Here is an 18,851-nt window from a genome sequence, read left to right on the forward strand (position 1 = left end):
TGCCACAGCAAGAAAACAAAGGGACCAGCAAGACTGACCACTCATTTCCTATTATCTTTCAAACTGGAAAAGATAACTAACCTTTTTACATACCATTATTTCAGATTTCATTTCTCAGGATACTGTGTTCTCTAAGAGATCATAGAATTACAGAATGGTTTGGGTTGGAAGGGACCTCAAAGACCACCTAATGTCCCTGCCACGCAGAGACACCTCCAATGAGACCAGGTTACACAACCTGACCTTGAACACCTCCAAGGATGGGGCATCCACGACTTCTCTCAGCAACCTGTTCCAGTGCCTCACTACCCTCTGAGTAAATAATTTCTTCCAAAGATCTAATCTAAACCTTTCTGATTAAAACCAATACCTCCTGTCTAATCCCTATGCTCCCTGACAGAGTCCTTCTTCAGCTTTCCGTTAGGCCCCCTTTAGGTACTGGGAAGCTGCTATAAGGTCTCCCCAGAGCCTTCTCTTTTTCAGGCTGAACAACCCCAGTTCCTTCAAACTGTCTTTGTAGGAGAGGTGCTCCAGCCCTTTGATCAGTTTCTGGGCTTGTTCTAATAAATGAAATTAGTCTAAACTTTTGTTGTTTTGTTAGTAATCTGGGTTTGAATATATGGTAATAATTCAAGGTAGAAAATAAGATGCATAGATACATCAGAAAACATTGCATTATTAAAAATTACTCTGAAAGAGACCAGGACCTTTCACAAGCTATTACCTCTCTCAACTCAGAGCTACTAACAACTTGCTGAGAAACAGAGGATGCTAGAGCTGCCCATCAGGTGTAACTGATGTATTCAGTGACACAGTGGAAACCTCCCTTTGTATGTCAGAGGATACTTGCATTTTTATCTCTATCCTGGTTGTGGTCATTCATTACAAATTTTTGTTTGTGTTATAAGGATGCTATCTTGAATTTTGAAAATTGTGTTTTGTTGTATTTTGAATATTCTTTGTTTTCAAGATCAAATTACAATAATAGAGTGAGACTTGCACTTCCACATTAGGTCCTATTTAAAGGAAGTATTCGAACATGTGTTTAAATTCAGCCCAATTGAAAACAACATATATGTATGTTTCTAACTTTGATATAAAAATGGCACAATAGGAATTATTTCCTGAATGGGAGCTTTAATGTCTACCAAGTATGTGATAGAGCTCAAAACAGGATGAACATGTGGCACTTTTATTTTTTATCTAAAATTTGTATAATAAAGAATAAGCTAACAAAAGAACTAATTTTAAATAAAAACAAGGTAGCTGAATAATTTAAATTTATCCTTAGCATGCAGAGGAGAGAGGGAATACACAAAAGACATTTTGGGGTTTCTGTAAAGAAACAAGGACCACATGAAAAGTCAGCTGATGTTGTATTATTTACCCTGTATTTCTATGAATCCATTCACATACATTCTTCAACTTTATTTATCTTTCTGTGGAGCAATTAGAAAGCTTCCATAGTGGAAAAGAAAGGATGTTATCAATTAAGTATAGTTTTACGTTTCCTTTTTTTTTGTGGTCTTCTGACTATTAAGCATCAATAATTTCTGCTTTGTTACAACGTCACTAAGAAGATTGATTGTGCGTGTCACCTTGATATGAAAAGACTTAAATGGAAAACATATATTTGCAACTCCTTCAAATTCACTTTTCCAAGAAAGAGCAACTCAATTCGACTCAATTAGATTTGAAATAATCTATGTTTTATGATGTCTTGCACCTCTGTCTAGATGAAAGCCTTGAGTTTTCCTTCAGCATTTTTATTGACTTTGCTGTTATAACTATACAAAACAAGCACCAAACTGAAAAACAAAACCAAAAAAAACACAAACCAACAACAAACCATCTCACACCATATATTACTATTGTTTAAAGAAAAGCGCTTTGTAAATAGGAAGTGCTGAGACCAATTTTGTGCAGATCAATTTAATTCATATGTTTCATTCAGTGAATTCAGCAGATGGTGGTTAAGGAGGAACTTGTCAAAAATTTGTATTCAGATTTTATTTTCCAAATTCTCCTCCAAAAGCAACCATTCCCATTCCAATGAAAAGGGTACCTATATATTTCTGACATACTTGTGTCTAACCTTTTAGGAACTAATTTTCCATTTGTTTAAAGAGTTGCTTTAACCCTTCCTTCAGCACTGATATTTTCACTAGCTAGCAAGTGCAGAACCACGTAGGTTTCAGCACTACTGAGAGCTTCATTCAAGGCTGAAACTTGATTCTCAGATTATTTACGGGATTGCAATTTGATCAGTTGGATGCAATCCCTTGAGTGTGCTCAGGACATGTTGAAAACAAAGGACTACCAGTCAAGTCAGTTTACTGTTTTGAGTAGGTTGCCTGCCCCTCTGACTTGTGATGTTGAGGACTACAAGACAGTGCTTGCTTCAGGAAAGATGTGAGCCATGGTTTCTAAGATACTATGTTACAGAAGCCATTTGCTCCTCTTCTGGCCCATTAAATATTTATTTTATACAAAGACATACAGGAGAGACTGAAGAAGCTAGGGCTAAAGGATACTCAAAAAATGAATGTTCACATCTCTTCCCCAAAGTGTTGAAAACAGAAAATTTGAAAATGCCAAGGTTGCATCCCAATTTATCATCTCAATCAGTCTCAAGGACTATTGAATATTCTGGCTTTGTGTCATCTCTTTACAGGTAGAAGAAGCCCAAGCTGTTGAAGCAGTTGTCTGTATTCAGTGTCTCAGTCTTGGCTAATGCTGATATTTGTCTATGTAAATACTTGCTGGAAATGTCTTTGTCAGGCCTCTCACTCACCTATGTGTATATGGGATAACTAGACACTAAATGTAGAGGATTATTTTGTAGAGAGCATAAAAAAGCAGTTTCTAATTAATCTTGCAGGATCTAATTAATTATTCCTGTCTCAAATCCCTGAGTGTATTGTTTTCTCCATGGTTTATTCTGCATTTTGACAAGTATTTTGACTGTTTCACAAGTAGGAATGAATTTGTTGGTACACTTCTTGGAGGAGTGATTTCCAAAATGGGATGTGTGGCACAGAGAGGTGAAGTTCACAGGTTGTCAGCAGCATCAGGTATAGCTGCAGTAATCAGCTGCAGAGGTTTACTCACTGGAGGATGAAGAAAGCTGAGGAAAGATCTGTATACTCTAAGGTACACATCCAAGAAATGGAAGGGACTTTCAGTGAAGTGATGACTACACAAGGGACAAGGAAGACAGCATGTGGCACACTCCTGCCAGCCTGCCCTCTGGAGTTCAGTTACAACCTAGAAGAAAAGGACTCTGTGTCTTAATCTCTTCTCATATCACTGAAAGACCTGAAAGAAAAGGACAGCTGTTGGTATTTAGGTTATCCTGACTTGATTGACATGTAATACATGTCATAAGTTGCCCTAGGGACAAAGATGAAAGAGTTTAGCATTTTTGGGATAAGGAACAAAGTTTGGAGGAAAATACAACTAGGGTCATATTAATGCATAAGTAGAGATTGCGTTAAGTTGTACAGTGGATGCTTTATTTTCACACACAATATATTTTGTGACCCTGTACTGTTCAATATATTAATACTATATAATACTGTTCTCTAACAGCATAAATTATACAAATCCTTTACCCTGGAGATAAAATACACCCATTACTCATATATGGGTATTTGTTATTCTTTATCTTCTTTAGAAAATAATCTAAATAAACATCCTCTACCCATTTTAGCATCCTTCCCTCTCCTTCTTTTTTTTCATTTAGTCTTTATTCTGTCTTTGTCTGCCCCAAATATGTATAAAGGTCAAATGTTTTTTAACTGCAAAAATGAATGATTCTTGGTACAATGTAATCCTGAATCTAGAATCTTGACCCTGTTGTTTTATGAGATCTGAGGCCTCCTTTCAGCTCTGGTTTTCCACTGACTCTTTGACACGCTTCACTAGACCTAATAGCTCCCTATTACCAGTTACAATTTAGCATCTGAGCCAGGAGCTGGAGGAAAAAGGGAAAAAGGAGTATAAATTATATGGAGTTGTGGTGAACAAAGGTTTTATTTCTCCTGAGCACAACCCTTTGATAGGAAAACGGGGGAGACAAATGTGTTGCTAATTTAATTAAGTACTATGAGATGGCAGAGTCCACAGATGCCATTTAGGACTGGATTAATCAAGAGCAGGTGATGAAAATGAATAGTCACACATAATGTTAGCATTTTTAACAATCCGACACAGTCTAATAGAATCAAGTGCCATTTAACAACAGGGCTCAGTTTTGCTTGCTAATCCAAATTTATCTACACTTTCACCCTGCACATTCATGTAGATCAAGAACTTTGTCCCCTCTCATTCCCATTAATTTTCTGGTGCATTTTGAGTTATTTAACATTTTTTCCCAACATGCTCTTATCCACTTGTACCACATGGAAAACAGCACAGTGAGGGCTGTGAATGAATTGCATTGTAGCTGTTGATAAATTTTCATGTGGAGCAGTTAAACACCTTTGAACAGATGAGAGGTCATCCTTACCAGTATAAAAACTTGCTTTTCCTTCTCCTTTCTAAAAGTACAGGAAAGGTCCTGGTCAGTTTTTTCTTTATCAAGCTAAACCCCCTAATATTTAGGTCTTTAATTTTGTGATGGACTGCAGCTATTTAACATATCTCTTCCTATGTGGCTTAATCTTTCCTGACAATAGCTGAAGAATAGAAGTTAGTGAGATCTTCTGTTTGCTCTCCAGTAAAAGAGTTATTGAAAAGAAGATGAAAATCTGTCAGACTGAAAGCAAATTTAACTGCATATGAAGTCACACTTTCCCAATTAAAGGTTTTCAGCTAAAATATTTTATTTTTTTTTTTCTATCCATAAAGGACTAGAATGTAACAATGGAAATCGGAACAGCATCTGGTTGTGTTCTTTTACCTGTGAACAGGCTGTGGACTCAACAAGCACATTAACTTTATAGAGCAGTGGACATACAGCTCATTCTTCCATAGCCTTTGACACAGACAAGAGCGTAGGAAAGTGGTATGACATCTGTTTCTCATCCCCTGTGTGCAGATAGGGTATAAAGACTGTCACCTATGCTAGGCCCCTGAAAGCTTTATGACCTATTACTTCTTTATGTGGTGCTATAAAAGCAAACCAAATCCTGTCCAACTTGAGACTGACAGAACATTCTGTAGTATTCTTAGTTTTCAAAGTCTGAGTTCTCTTTACCCTTTTAGTAGATGGATTTATTGCACTTCAGAGTGCAATTTCCCATTAGTTGTTATCAGGACTGAGGGGAGCTTCTTTGTGTCACAGGAGAGTAGTTACCCCATCTGAACTACTCCATTAGGTGCTATACATTTTGCTGCATTTGTAGAGCCTTGCCTTTTCTAAACCTTATGAAAGTCAATCACAAACAGAAAAAAAGATACATATAAGGCATGTCACAGTTGCTATCTTTCAATATAACTATTCTCCAATCCCTGAAGTCTGTTTAGAGCATCAGAACTACTTCTGTGTGACATCAAAATATATGGAGTTTTAGGAACATCTGTGTATTAACAAATCATGCATGAAATACAAAGATAACATATGCATTTATTTCCAATTAGCACTACCAGGATGACCTACCTGGTTTTGCATAGTGTTCTTCATCTCTCTCTTCCCCCTCAAGTGAACTATTTATTTGTCAAAGTACCTTTGACAGAAAAGAGTGGATACCACATGGGAGAAAAACAAAACAGCCTCTCCACACCTCACAGGAAAAGAACCCACAAAAAAAAAAAAAAAAAAAAAAGGCCAATATGTTTTTACATTAATGTGTTTTATAACCAAAAATACCATTATCACAATAAATTTCAGTGTTTTTTAAACTTAAAACCTTTGTAAATTTACTCTAAGGCATTTAGCAAGAGTGGATCAGATGTGTTCATGCCCAGCTGTCTGTCTTTTCCTCGTATGGTGGTAAAGCACTATAGACCTCAGGTAGTTAAAACTCAGCTTGGGCTAAACAATTCACCTGTCAGTCACTTCAGGGTCTATTTATCTCTTTTGCCCTATAGTCACTTTTGTGGCATCTTAAGTTGTTCCAGCTATACTTGCCAGAACTTGTCTGCAATATTAATGAATTTGGTTGCATATAAAAACCTTCTGTCACAGATGATGTTACCAAATTTTTCTGCTCATTATTGCCCCCTATTGAGACAGCACAACTCACAGAGCAGGTATTGGGAGTACTGCACTCTGACCCAGAGCAGAGTCACTGCTGTAGGATGGCAATGAATTTAGCTGCCAGAGATGCTTTGCATACATGACAATGACCGGAAATTAAATGCTTATCTAACATCCTACTTCGTAGAATATCAGAAATAAGGAATACTCAAATGTAAATGGTATGAGAAGCTGAAGCAACAATGTACTTTCATTCTAAAAAACTTCATCTAGAGCTGGTAGTTTAGTGTCAAGGTTTGTGAGATTTATGAGAAGTAAGTTATGAAGGAGAGAGAATTGCTATGTGCCTGTCCTGGAGGCCCAGGATGAAGTGGAAAGAGAAGCAACTTTGACTGGGGTGGGGGTGAAGAGTGGGGAGAGAAGAGATCACAGAAAGTATTTGGTGTCTCTTGCTTTAGGCTTTCAGAATAACACCTATAAAGTTCCTTTTTTTTTTTTTTTTTTTTTTTTTTCTTCTTTTCTTCTTTAAGTGCTCATACTTTCTCAAGTATGTTCACATTTAGAGATGGGATCTTGTGCACTTCATCCCTGTTTGAAGGCAAGGTTATATTTTGAAGTATGCATGGGTTTTTAATTAAAAATTTCAAGTAAAATATTTAGAATACCTCTGAATTATGGAATATTTTTGTTTTGCAAATGGAAAAGTGTAACCAATGGTACAACCAATTACATTTTATATTAAGAACAGTGCTAAATTATAACAAAGGAAAAGGTTAAAAGAATTACAGTCTGGATTTATTTATATGTGTTGAAGATTAATGTCTGTGGTTAATTTGGGTTGAAATATACATTCTAATAAGGCGTTAAAATTAGTTCTGAGAGTGCTCATCTGGCAATTATGAATATGTTATAACAATGTCTAATTAACCCTCTCTAAAGCTTTTACTTCTTCACTTTTGTTTATTTGTTTGTTTGATTGAACTTGAGAACCTAGAGACAGGTGCAAGGACACTTTTTAAAGTGAAATTGTAGTTACATAGAATTGCACAAGAAAATTCCTTTATGTATGTTCTCACTCCCTAAAGGAGAAAGATAAGAGAATCATAAGGGCAAAACGCTTAGAGTTTCCACAATTTGGGGGAATGATTGTGATTGTCTTACACTATAAAGATGTGCAAATTGTCATGCAGGTTTAACCACATGGGTTAATGGAGGGATGAAAAAAATGATAAAATGGCCAGAAGATAGCAGCTTAATGTGTCATGCTTTTCCTGGAGGATGTTAAAAAGTTGAGTACTGCCAGGGTCTTTACTAGAACCTTTAACATCCTTGGCATCTTTAGCAATGACTTGAAAGTGATGATGAATGGCACTTTTTGCAGAAGACACTAAATTCTGGAGACCACTTGATATACTCAGGAAAAGGATGGACATTCAGAGGTACATGGACAGGCTGGAGGAAGGGGTCAACAAGAACCCCATGAAATATGACAGGGACAAGTATCAAGCTTTGTGCTGGGAAAGGAAGAGTCCCTTGCAACACTAGAGGCTGGTGCTTGAGTGCAGGAGAAGCAGGTCTGTGGAGAGGTCTAGTTGGGGGATAGACAAGAACCAACAGCATGCCATGTCAACACTGACAACCAACAGCATCACTGAGTACCAAAAGGACCATAACCACTAGGTTGAGAAACAGCCAGAACAGTGTGTGCAGTTCTGGGCTGAAAGAAAGATGTCCATCAACTGCAGCGATTTCAGAGAGTTGGCTGGGAGTGGGAGCACTTGCTCTGTAAAGACAGGCTGAGAAAGTATGGCTGAGAAAGTATTCATCCTGGGGAAGAGGTGGTTTTGGGAGACTTAACTGTAGCCTTCTAGTACCCGTGAGAAGATTACTCAGAAGACACAGCCAGACTCTTCTCAGTGGTGTGTGGCAGCACAAAAAGAGACAAAACCTTAAGTTGAAACAAGAGTGTATCTGGTTAATCAGATACAAGAATCTCTTTCATTATGAGGACAGTGCAGTAGTCAGTGAGGTTGCCTAGAGAGTCTATGGAGACAATGTTTTCAAGGCTGGATAAAGCCTTGAAAAACCTGCTCTGATGTCATAGCTAACATGTCTTAGAAGTCCTTTCAACTGGAACTGGCATGTGATTTTGTAACAGATAATAGTCATTTAGTGTTAACATTTGTTTAAAAGTGTACCTGGATTAGTAGACAACTGGCCACAACCAAACGTGGTAGTGCTTGACTTTTGCTGGGCTACCAGGCTTTCATAGCTCCCATGTCTCTGTCTGCAGCACTTGGAGCAGGACAGGCTTAATAGGAGGAGGAGGCAGAGGCTGCTGTGTCCCATTAGGACAAAAATGGGCGCAGTCCCTTTGAGGAGGTTTCTGCTGCTTCTGGCCTTCCTCATGAAGTATGGTAGCTCTGTTCCTTTTGAAGATAAATACTTAAGTAGTACTGTTTGGTCTTTCCATCCCACATAGTGACAGGGAAATGCACAATGAATACACCTGTTGCCTACAAATATCAATAGCATGAGTACTGTTGAAAGAATTATTGTGACATATGTAGAAACTGTAATAATCTCATCCATTTGGCATTCTAAATATTGAATTTCTTGCCTGTTTAGTATTCTAAGTGTGCAGTCTTATCATTGCAACTGTGCTGGGGCAAACTTATGCAGACTCATGGACCAAAGCTCTCAGGAGGTGAGTCATCCCTGGGATATGACCTACATAAGTTACATACATTAGCTGTTATTTCAGGTGAATTTTCAGTCAGATAGGAGTATTAAAGAGATATTAAAAACAGCTAATGTTTATATCAGTTCTGTTCCTTACCATTTGCCTCACAAATGATTACTCCACAAAAGAAATGTATTTCAGCTAGAGGTGGAGGGGAAGGAACAGCGGACTGACCAAAGCTTCCCACCCTCTTATTGTGCACAAGACATGGAGGAAAACAAGACAGAAAACTGGGGAAACATGCCAGAGAGGAAGACTGGGAGTGAGCGAATGCCGATGCAGGGTAGGTGGGGGGGTAAATGGGAGGGGGCAAAGAAAAGAAGGAGACTTGCCACGTAGAAAATAGTAAGAAAAAATCACATTTTTCTTCAGCTGAAGATATTTTCAGAAATTAGATCTATCTACTGGAATTTAGCACAAAGTAAATCATAAAATTCCATCAATATATTATCATCCAGTCTCCTTTATTTATCCGTTTCTAGCTAGTATATCTTTTGTACATTTAATTTCTGAGCTGATGGTTTCAGGTGCTGCTATGTGTTAAGCACCAGGATATTCTAAGAGTAATGTTTAGATAATAAGCAAAGTTGTTCACAGCTGCAACTAGGAGAGAAAAGACACTGCAATATACTCCAACCAATAACTTGTTTTCATCAGGTGAACTGTAGATGTATTTTCCTGAGTAGGTACCTAGTCATGAACTATACCAACTCTTTTTCCTGCTTAATGAAAATATTCTTATGCTACAGATATCACAGTAAAGGATCTCTCATCATTGAAGTGGGTGAGTTGGACCTTGCACCTAAAATGAGATTAAAAAAAAGAACAAACAAAAACTAAACAAACAAACAACAAAACCATTTTTCTTCATTGCTAAACAAATCAGCTGATCCAGTAAAATCTATCATTGTGCAAAATTTCTTGTCTTTCTGTTGGTTAGATTTTTCTCAGACTGTGTACACTTGTTATCCTTGTTACCCTTGTTACCTTTGGCTCACCTGAAACATCTCTAGAAAATGTGCAGCAAATACCTTACTTTTCTCTTGATATGCCCAAGAATGGATGAGATACTAGGAAGAATTTCTTCTACTGATGTAATGTGTAAAGAAGAAGAAAACAATATGTCCTGTGGAAGAGGAGGAAGAATAGATTATGGGAATGAAGGAGATACAGAATCAAGCTAATACTCTCCTGCTTCAGTACATTTAATGACTGCCAGACTCGCTCCAGTGCATTAAGTTTTTGTCCTTGGCAAAGAGGCTGTTTTGCTGTCCTGTCCCACCAAAGCATTCTGTATCATGTCATGCTTTATTGGTCTGCATATATGGATGTTTCTAGATCAGTAGAGATCTGTCACAACAGTAGAACAGTCGTTAATTCAGCCAGTGCTGAAAGGACTTGCTTTCTTTCCTGCAGAAATCTTGATAAAACCTTGAAGCAATATGTTTGACAGCTTCCAAGGAGCTGCCATTCCTCTCCTTTTCATAGCTAAGATGACAGATGTTCTAGATTGGAGGTCTAGATCTCCAACCACACAGATTAATTAATTAATTAATTTATTTGTTTGTTTTGTGAGTTTGTTTTAAAACTTGAAACAAATCTTGTTTTGAAGTGTGAAAAATGACCTACACAAATGTCAAAAAATTCTATATGTACCTAGGGAAAAATCTGTCTTTGGGTTCCTATAGTAGGACATCTTTCATCCTAGTTAATTAAGTATATATAAGTGTATTTGAGGCCTGTTAGGATTAAGCAGAGATGCAGTAAATCCCAGTGAGGATTTTTTTCCCTCATAGCTTTAGAACTTGCATTTTTATGTAATTATTATGTTTCTTTGTTTCGTTTGTACACTGTGGTCTCTTGTAGTGCAAGACGAAAGTGGCCATGATTTCCACTGGTATGATAAGACATTTTGGCTGCCACATTCATAGAGATAAATTGGTTATTTTACAAAGTCTCAAAGGGTGAAGGCTTGGGGTTTTATTTTAAAGTTTGTCACATGATCTCACTGCATGACATCGCAAATCTCCCGTCTCTGCTTTGTTGGCCTATATGCATGAATAATTTTCCCAGTACTTGTTTGTAACTGAGCGGGAGAAAGAGAGAATTACCGCTGCACAATCTCTTGTTGTCCACGATCAGCATTCCGTTGGTCTGAGCTGGCTTACAACAGTGTAAAGACATCAGTGGCATGTGTTATAATATATTGAGCATTGTCCTGCTGAAGAACGCACGAAAGAAAGAACATTGTTCTACTAGGGAGCAATTCACTGGGTTTTTCCCAGAGACTCTTGGGTCAAGTTTTTATAGGCCTATTTGATTTTCAAATTCTTTTTCCCCCTTTTTCCTCTCAGTGAGCCATAGTGTCCAAACTTGTCTACATTTACTTCCCATGTTTTGTGCATGGTAGATGTCCTTTAAAAAGAGTATCTCAAATAAGTCTTTATTCTTGTTTTGTTGGCTCTTATTCTGTGTTTTCATGAACTCTGGCCCTGGCCATGGCAACTGCAAGAAAAATGTTAACATTGATTGACAGGATTAAGAAAGCCTCCATGCCTATCCGCATTTCAAACACTTTGGGAACAATGGTGTTTGGTGTGATTGAATTAATGAGATATCGCAGACTGTCAAAAGAGCACACATACTTTACATAAACCTGATTATCTTTGCATGGCAGAAATGAAAAAAAAAAGAAGGCTACAGAGGTTTGGCTTTCACTCATGCCTCCAAAGGAGCCATCAAAGTGTGTGCCCTGGCTCAGAGAGTGATGTGCCCGCTCAACTGGCCTGCCCTCCCTTTCTCTCTACATACTGCCTGGCTCTGCTTAGCATACATCAGCCATGGGCTTTAACAAGTCTATTCAGGCGACTGGGCCCAAAACAACACTCTTTTCACAACTCAGCACCTCTGTTTTTTTTGTTTTTTTTTTTTTTTTTTTTTTTTTTTCCTAGGGATCTATTGTTTAACTTGAACTAAGCATACATTTCAACAATTAGACCTGAACTGGCTCCTTCTACCCTAGCTTAACCCCAAAGAGTGACATCAGTCATGATACAACATATATTTTGAGAGGTGAGCCACAGTTGGTGCTCATGTTTAGCAGCAGAATTGCTGGATAGAGAAAAAAGTTTCATAAAGAACCACTTCACACTTAAGGCTTTAAATGATAGTTTGGTCCCCCAGGAAAATTTTCAGCAGGCAAAATGACAGGGTGAATACATACAATTCACTGAAGTAGTGCTGTATCTTAACATAAACTTTAATTTTATTTTATTATTTTTTTTTTTTTTCCAAGAGGACATCATGTATTAAGAAGCTGTGATATGAAATGTAATCCAAAAGCTGAAAGGATTCTACCTACCTACATACCTGTCTGTCTATCTGTCTACTTACCTGCCTTATAACTTCTCTAATCGTTTTACATGGTCCTTTTTACCACAGATGAGCAATGCTTTCTCAAATGTGTGCATTCGTGGCTTACTGGAAATCATAAATTTAATGGAGGTGGAATTTGGTAACTGAATAGTTTATATCAGGGCTTTCAAACTTTTTGAAGCAGGCAGTCACTTTTTCTATTGAATTAAACTCCCTAAATTTAAGAGACCGGATGACTTTTTTTTTTTTTTTTTTTTTTTTTTTTTCACTCAAACATTGCTCATGTAATTTTGTTTTTCTTCTAAAATACTTTTTTTAATTTTTTTTTTTATTTTTTTTCTCTTGTGTGCTAAATCCAGTTTGAAAAAAAAAAATGGAGAAAAGTTTGCTTGTGCAAAAAGCTCTTGTTAGCAAGGCATGTCTGGCAGTATTTCTAGTTTGACTGGAGTGAAGAGACACCTGGAAACCTTCAAAAAATCATTCTCATGAGAATGTCTGTTTCTGCAGACATATGGATAATATAAATAAATTTTAAATAAGTGTTCTAACTTTGCTAGTATACTTGCATCTACCCAAATCTCTAGATCTCCAAAGCTCCTCCTATCAATACTTCTCACCCACTGGGAAAATGAAGCTGTTTTTTAAACATGGAAGAGAATAGTGTTTTGTTTGTTTGTTTGTTTTGCTTCTTCTTTTTCTTTCTTTTTTTTTTTTTTTATATTTAACTTATCATCTGTAGATTTTTTTCTTTATATCATACTTTAGGTCTTAAGGTCTTAATAAGTAAACAATATATATTCTTTATTTGTGTAACTTCATTGATAACAGTGCTGTGCTGAAAAATATAAGATTTGATGGCCATATATCTATATCTATCTATATCTATATCTATATCTATATCTATATCTATATCTATATCTATATCTATATCTATATCTATATCTAATCTATATCTATATCTATCTATATCTATATCTATATCTATATCTATCTATATCTATATCTATATCTATATCTATATCTATATTTTTTGTTTTCACAGCTTTATGGACTTGTCCCTAAAATATTGTATTACTCCCTCAAGTTCTGGTGATTCTATGTTGGGATATATGATTAATTTTCACTAAGGATTTTGAAAAACATTGTAAACATACAGAAGTTTAAAATCATTTGGTGGCATGTATTGAGTGTTGCTTTGTAAATCATTAAATAATTTATAGCAAAACTCATTTTGACACTTGTGCATATTTTCCAAGGCCATGGATTAGTAGCAGACCTATCACAACAGATTAATGATGCAGATCAAAGAAAATGAATAAAGCAGTGCCCTGTGAAGTTGTAAAACAAAATATTTCCCCCCAAAGCTCAACCAGTAGATGGCTCTGTTTCACAAACCCTGTTATGATACCCAGCTGCCATATCCTGCCATATCCTCCCAGTTAGACCTACTGCAACCTTTTTGTTAGCAAAAATTTACTTTTGTGTAAAAACTGTAAGATGATGTGAGGACGGTGGTATTTTGAAGCCTATATAAAGTTGTCTGAATACTCAAGACATTTGAAATTCATATGTGCACATAATAAGCAGAAGAGATAGAGACAGCTAGTCAGTCTGACTCATCCTCAGAATAATCAGGCTTCTTTGCCCTACATGACAGGTCATGGACTTAATATCTTTTGCCCCTTTTTATGAACAGAGCACAACTGGGATTTATGGAACTTACAGTAATAAGTAGGGATGCCACCACAGGTCACTCAAGCTTATACTTCCTTTTTTTATTTATTTTATTTTATTTATTTTTTTTATTCCCCTCAATCTTCTTACCCGCACTCCAGCTAGTGTGCTTTCCCCTCTATGCCTTACACAGTCAACTGTTCCTTCTGTGCTCTTCTCCAGTCCCATAACAAAGACTTAGGGAAGGGGAACTCTAGTGCATATGGAGGAGAGAATCTTTCCTTCTTGAATCTCAAGAACTTACACACCTGAAAAAGAAAATCTGTAGAAAAAGGAGCTGAACAAATAGCTAACTTTGGGAAAGAGAAAAGACAGAAGGAAGCCCTATAATGATATAACCCTGCAGTTTCTTAAAGCCAGACTGAGGGCATTGATGTCATCCTGCAGTGCTTTCTGCAGAACACCCCGCTCTGCACAGCACGAAGCTGTTTCACCTGCCAGAGAGTGCCACTAGCCTCCTTTGTCTCTCAGGGAGGAGCAAGAAATGACAGTCCTGCCTGTTTCTCCTGCTGAGAGCTCTGCCAACAAGTTAAAAAATGTTTTCCAGCAACTCTTTAAATTCACAATGGCAATTACATGTCTATGAGAACAACAACATAAAGTAAGTGAACATGGAATATGGCAACGATGATTTCTGTTTTTGCTAACACAGGTATTGCTGACCTTTATAAAAACTTTGGAATGCACTCCCTGCTCACTTAAGAGTAAACACTCACCCTATCCTTTAATTTTCTTTCATCTTTCTAAAAGAATATTATTCACTTTTCCTTTCTTATTGAATTTGCAGTAATGTTATTTTTTTCATTTATTAAAACTACTGTAAGTTGAAATTTTGAACTTTCATTCTTGATAAATAGAATGTAAGTTTTTTCCTCATTGAATAAATAATTTCCATTTCAGTGAAGCCTGAGGTTGAGGATTCTCAAGGGCTTTAAGCGAACAAAGTGTGGTCTGCTGTCAGAGTAATTCTAGTCTACCTTCTACCTCGTTTCACCATGGTTTTCTTCTGTTTTTTTTTTTTTTTTTTTTTTTTTTTTTTTTTTTTTGTGTGTGTGTGTGTGTGTGTCAGCACTAGCATACATGCATGCCCATGGTGTACTTGATCACTTCCTTCACCTGCTTCACCCCCTGGCTAATGTTAGCACAAAGAAGGCAACACCTGGCTGGGTGTTAGATGGAGGTGGGATTTCCAGCTTTTAATTACGTATTTTACTTAGATGAGCCTAATGCAATGGTGGAACCCTAGCCCACAACAGGAAGTCTTTGAATGTTGTAAAGACACATGTTTAAGTGTATGTAATTAACAACTATAACTCTTGTCATTCTACCCAAGCAAAAACACCTATTTTTTTTTTTTTTTCCCCTCAAGCTTCTATAGTAAAAGAGAAGCTTCCATATGGAGTCCTGCATAAAAAAGGGAGGTCCTTTTAGCACAAATGATATTATCACCTATACTTTTGCCAAGACATAGGCAAAATTAAAAAAATAATAAATAAGCATGAATGAGACAGCCATCTACAGTTTTTATAACAGCTGAAAATTCTTACTATTACTGTACAACAATTTTGTGCAATCAACCACAGGAGACACATTGACAAGTAGCTACGAAAGCAAGGAACAGAGACACGCAGAAGGTGTGACAGAAATAATGAAGAAAAACATCTTCTAAGTTTGTCATATATGCCTTTGTTTCTTTTTGGTTCCACTTTGAATCTCACATATTGAATTAGTTCCTTCATCCGGATTCAATAAAATGCACGCAGTCAACAACATACTAGCCACACAATCATCACCCCTGACTCAGACCTCTTTCTAGTGTAACTTAGCCAAATTCCTCTTGCAGCTTGCACATAGTTCACAGTGACTTCAAAGCAGGAAGTCTTGATGTCCCCTCTGTCTTCTTAATGAAAACTTTGTTTCCTTTATCATGACATGTATTTCTAACATATTCTATATGTGAATTTAGTTCAGGAATAATGACAGGAAAGAACTGAGTTCATGCTAAGCTTACATTTATTAGGTGATCCTCATACATTTGCTCTCAAGTTGATGTGTCAGTATCGTCATAGAATCATAGAATATCCCAAGTTGGAAAGGAACCAACAGGGTCATAAAGTCCAACTCATAGCTCCACACAGGACCACCTGTATTGGGTTTATGTGGCATGGATTTGATAGTGGGCATGAGTGGCCTCTGTGAGAAAAGTCCTGAAGCTGCCCCATGTTAGATAAGGGCCAGTTTCATATAGCTCCTAAGGGACCTATTGCTGACCAGAGCTGAGCCAATAAGCGACATTGTTTGCACTTTTGGGAGAGCATATTTAAGAAAGGGGGAAAAAAAATAAAAAAAGAACAGCTGCACAACAGCAGCTGGGAGAGCAAGGAGTGAGAAATATGTGAGAATCGGCCTGCAGCCCCCAAGAAGGAAGGCAAGAGGCACTCCAGGCAGGCAGCAGCAGTTTCCCTGCGGGCTGTGCAGGGAGAGTCCCCTGGTGGAGCAGGCTGTCCCCCTGCAGCCCATGGGTCCCACATGGAGCAGATTTCCATGCTGCAGCCCCCCCCCGCCGTGGGTGGAGGAGCCCCCGGTGGAGCAGGTGGATGTGGCCTGGAGGAGGCTGCAGCCCATGGAGAGCCCCCGCAGGAGCAGGCCCCGGGCTGGAGCTGCAGCCCGTGGAGAGGAGCCCCCGCAGGAGCAGGGGGTCTGGGGGGAGCTGCCGCCCAGCCGTGGGGGACCCGTGATGGAGCAGTTTGCTCCTGGTGGATGGACTCTGTTGCATGGATCCATATTGGAGCAGTGTTTGAAGAGCTGATGCCTGTGGAAAGCCCCCGCAGGCTCAGTTCAGGAAGGATGACATCTGGTGGGAGGGACCCCACATTGGAGCAGGGGCAGAGAGTGACTGTGAAGGAGCAGTGGAGGTGATGAAGTGTTACGGATTGACTGCAGCCCCCATTCCCTGTTCCACTGTACTGTTTTGAGGAAGGATGTAGAAGTGTGTGGATGGAGTTTTCAGTTTTTTATTTTAGTTTTTCACTGCTTTAGCTTGTTAGTAATAGGTAATAAATTACATTAATCTCCTTGCACTGAGACTATTTTCCATGTGACAATAATTGTTGAGTGATCTTCCTGTCCTTGTCTCAACCTTTGATCCCTTTTTATTGTATTTTCTCCACCTTTCCCTTTTAGACTGAGGAGGGTGTGTGTGTGTGGGGGGAGTCGAGGTGGGGGGTGGGGGGGTGGAGTGCGGTTGTTGTGGTGCTCAGCTGCCCAGATGAGTAACACTACCACACCACTCAAATATCAAGCCATATATCTGACAGCATTGTCCAAACAAATTTTGAATTCCAGCAGGCTCAGTTCCATGACCACTGCCCTGGGAATTCTGTTCCAGTGCCCAATCACACTGTCTCAGTGAAGAACCTTTTCCTAACATACAGCCTGAATCTCCCTGTTGCAGCATCATGCTGTTCCTTTGGGTCCTGTCGATGTCCCCAGAGAGCAGAGCTCAGTGCCCACCCCTCTGCTCCCCTCATGAGGAAACTGCAGGCTGCCATGAGGCCTCCCCCAGTTTCCTATTCTCTGGGCTGAACAATCCAGGTGACCTCAGCCACTCATATACCTTTCACTCTGGACATTTCATGATCTTAGTTGCCCTCCTTTGGACACTCTCTAAAAGTTTTATGTTCTTCTTATACTGTGGTGCCCAAAACTGCACACAGTACTTGAGGTGAGGCTTCACCAGTGCAGAGCAAAGTGGCACAATCCCTTTCCTAGATTGCCTAGCAATGCCATTCTTGATACAATATCTTGTATTAATACTTAAGTGGCTGAGTAAAAGCTACTGACAATGAGTTTGGACTTACACTAGCAAACATAAGGGGAATGCTTTAAAACATACCAATTAAAGCATGGTGGCTGGCATATTATAAAACAGCTCTTTTATTTTTATAATCCTGGCAGACCCTTTAAGTCTCATCTCTAGTAATATCCTGACCCAACAGAACTTCGGTAAAAAAAAACTCATTTACCTCAGGGCTCTCACAGTTGCATTAGTCTTTCTAGGAAAAGGCAGAGACTACTCCCAACATTCTTTTTCAACAGAAAGACCAAAAGCATGGTCTTTCTGACATCTCTCCATTTTTCTAACTATTAAATCAGCTAGTGCAGGTTTAAATGGTATGGATGAATAGAATATGTTAGATTTTCAAAAAATGTTACAATGACATAATAAGTTTTTCAGCACAAAGGCCACAAATCATTTTCTGTTAAAGATGCTTGGTTCCCAATTCTTGAGAAATGTGATGTAAACCATGGAAAATAAATTTAGAAGAATGAAAATGAAATTGAACATCATACTAATTTCCCTTAAATAGAAACATATTCTAGGTGGTGTTAATTTCCAGTTACACTTTCTTAATGACATTCTACATTTTCATCTTTTTTTTTTTTTTTTTTTTTTAACAAACATTTCAATAAAATTTTAAAAACAGGGTCATTATATGTTAAATCTTACTGCTTTACAAAACTCTTCCCTAAAATATTTTTTTTTTCTCTAATGACAGTGCATGTAAAACAATTCACTAAACATGCTATATATTTGTTTTATATTTCCCTCTAGTTTAAATATAGCAACCTTTAATTTTAAATCTGACTACATTTAGGGGTTAGCAGTTTTCCTTATATTGATGACTGCACTTTCCTTTTCATCTTGAAGAAGTGCATTCTTTGCACTGCAGACTCAGTATCCTTGAGTAACCGGAAATCATTAATAAATATAATTATCACTAGGCAAAGCTTTGAGGTAAGTACAATGCCCTGGCAAAGCATGTTTGACTGGATGAAAAAGTTTACGGAGATTAA

This window comes from Aythya marila (genome assembly GCF_965140915.1).
Source record: "Aythya marila genome assembly, chromosome: 2".
Lineage (NCBI taxonomy): Eukaryota > Metazoa > Chordata > Aves > Anseriformes > Anatidae > Aythya > Aythya marila.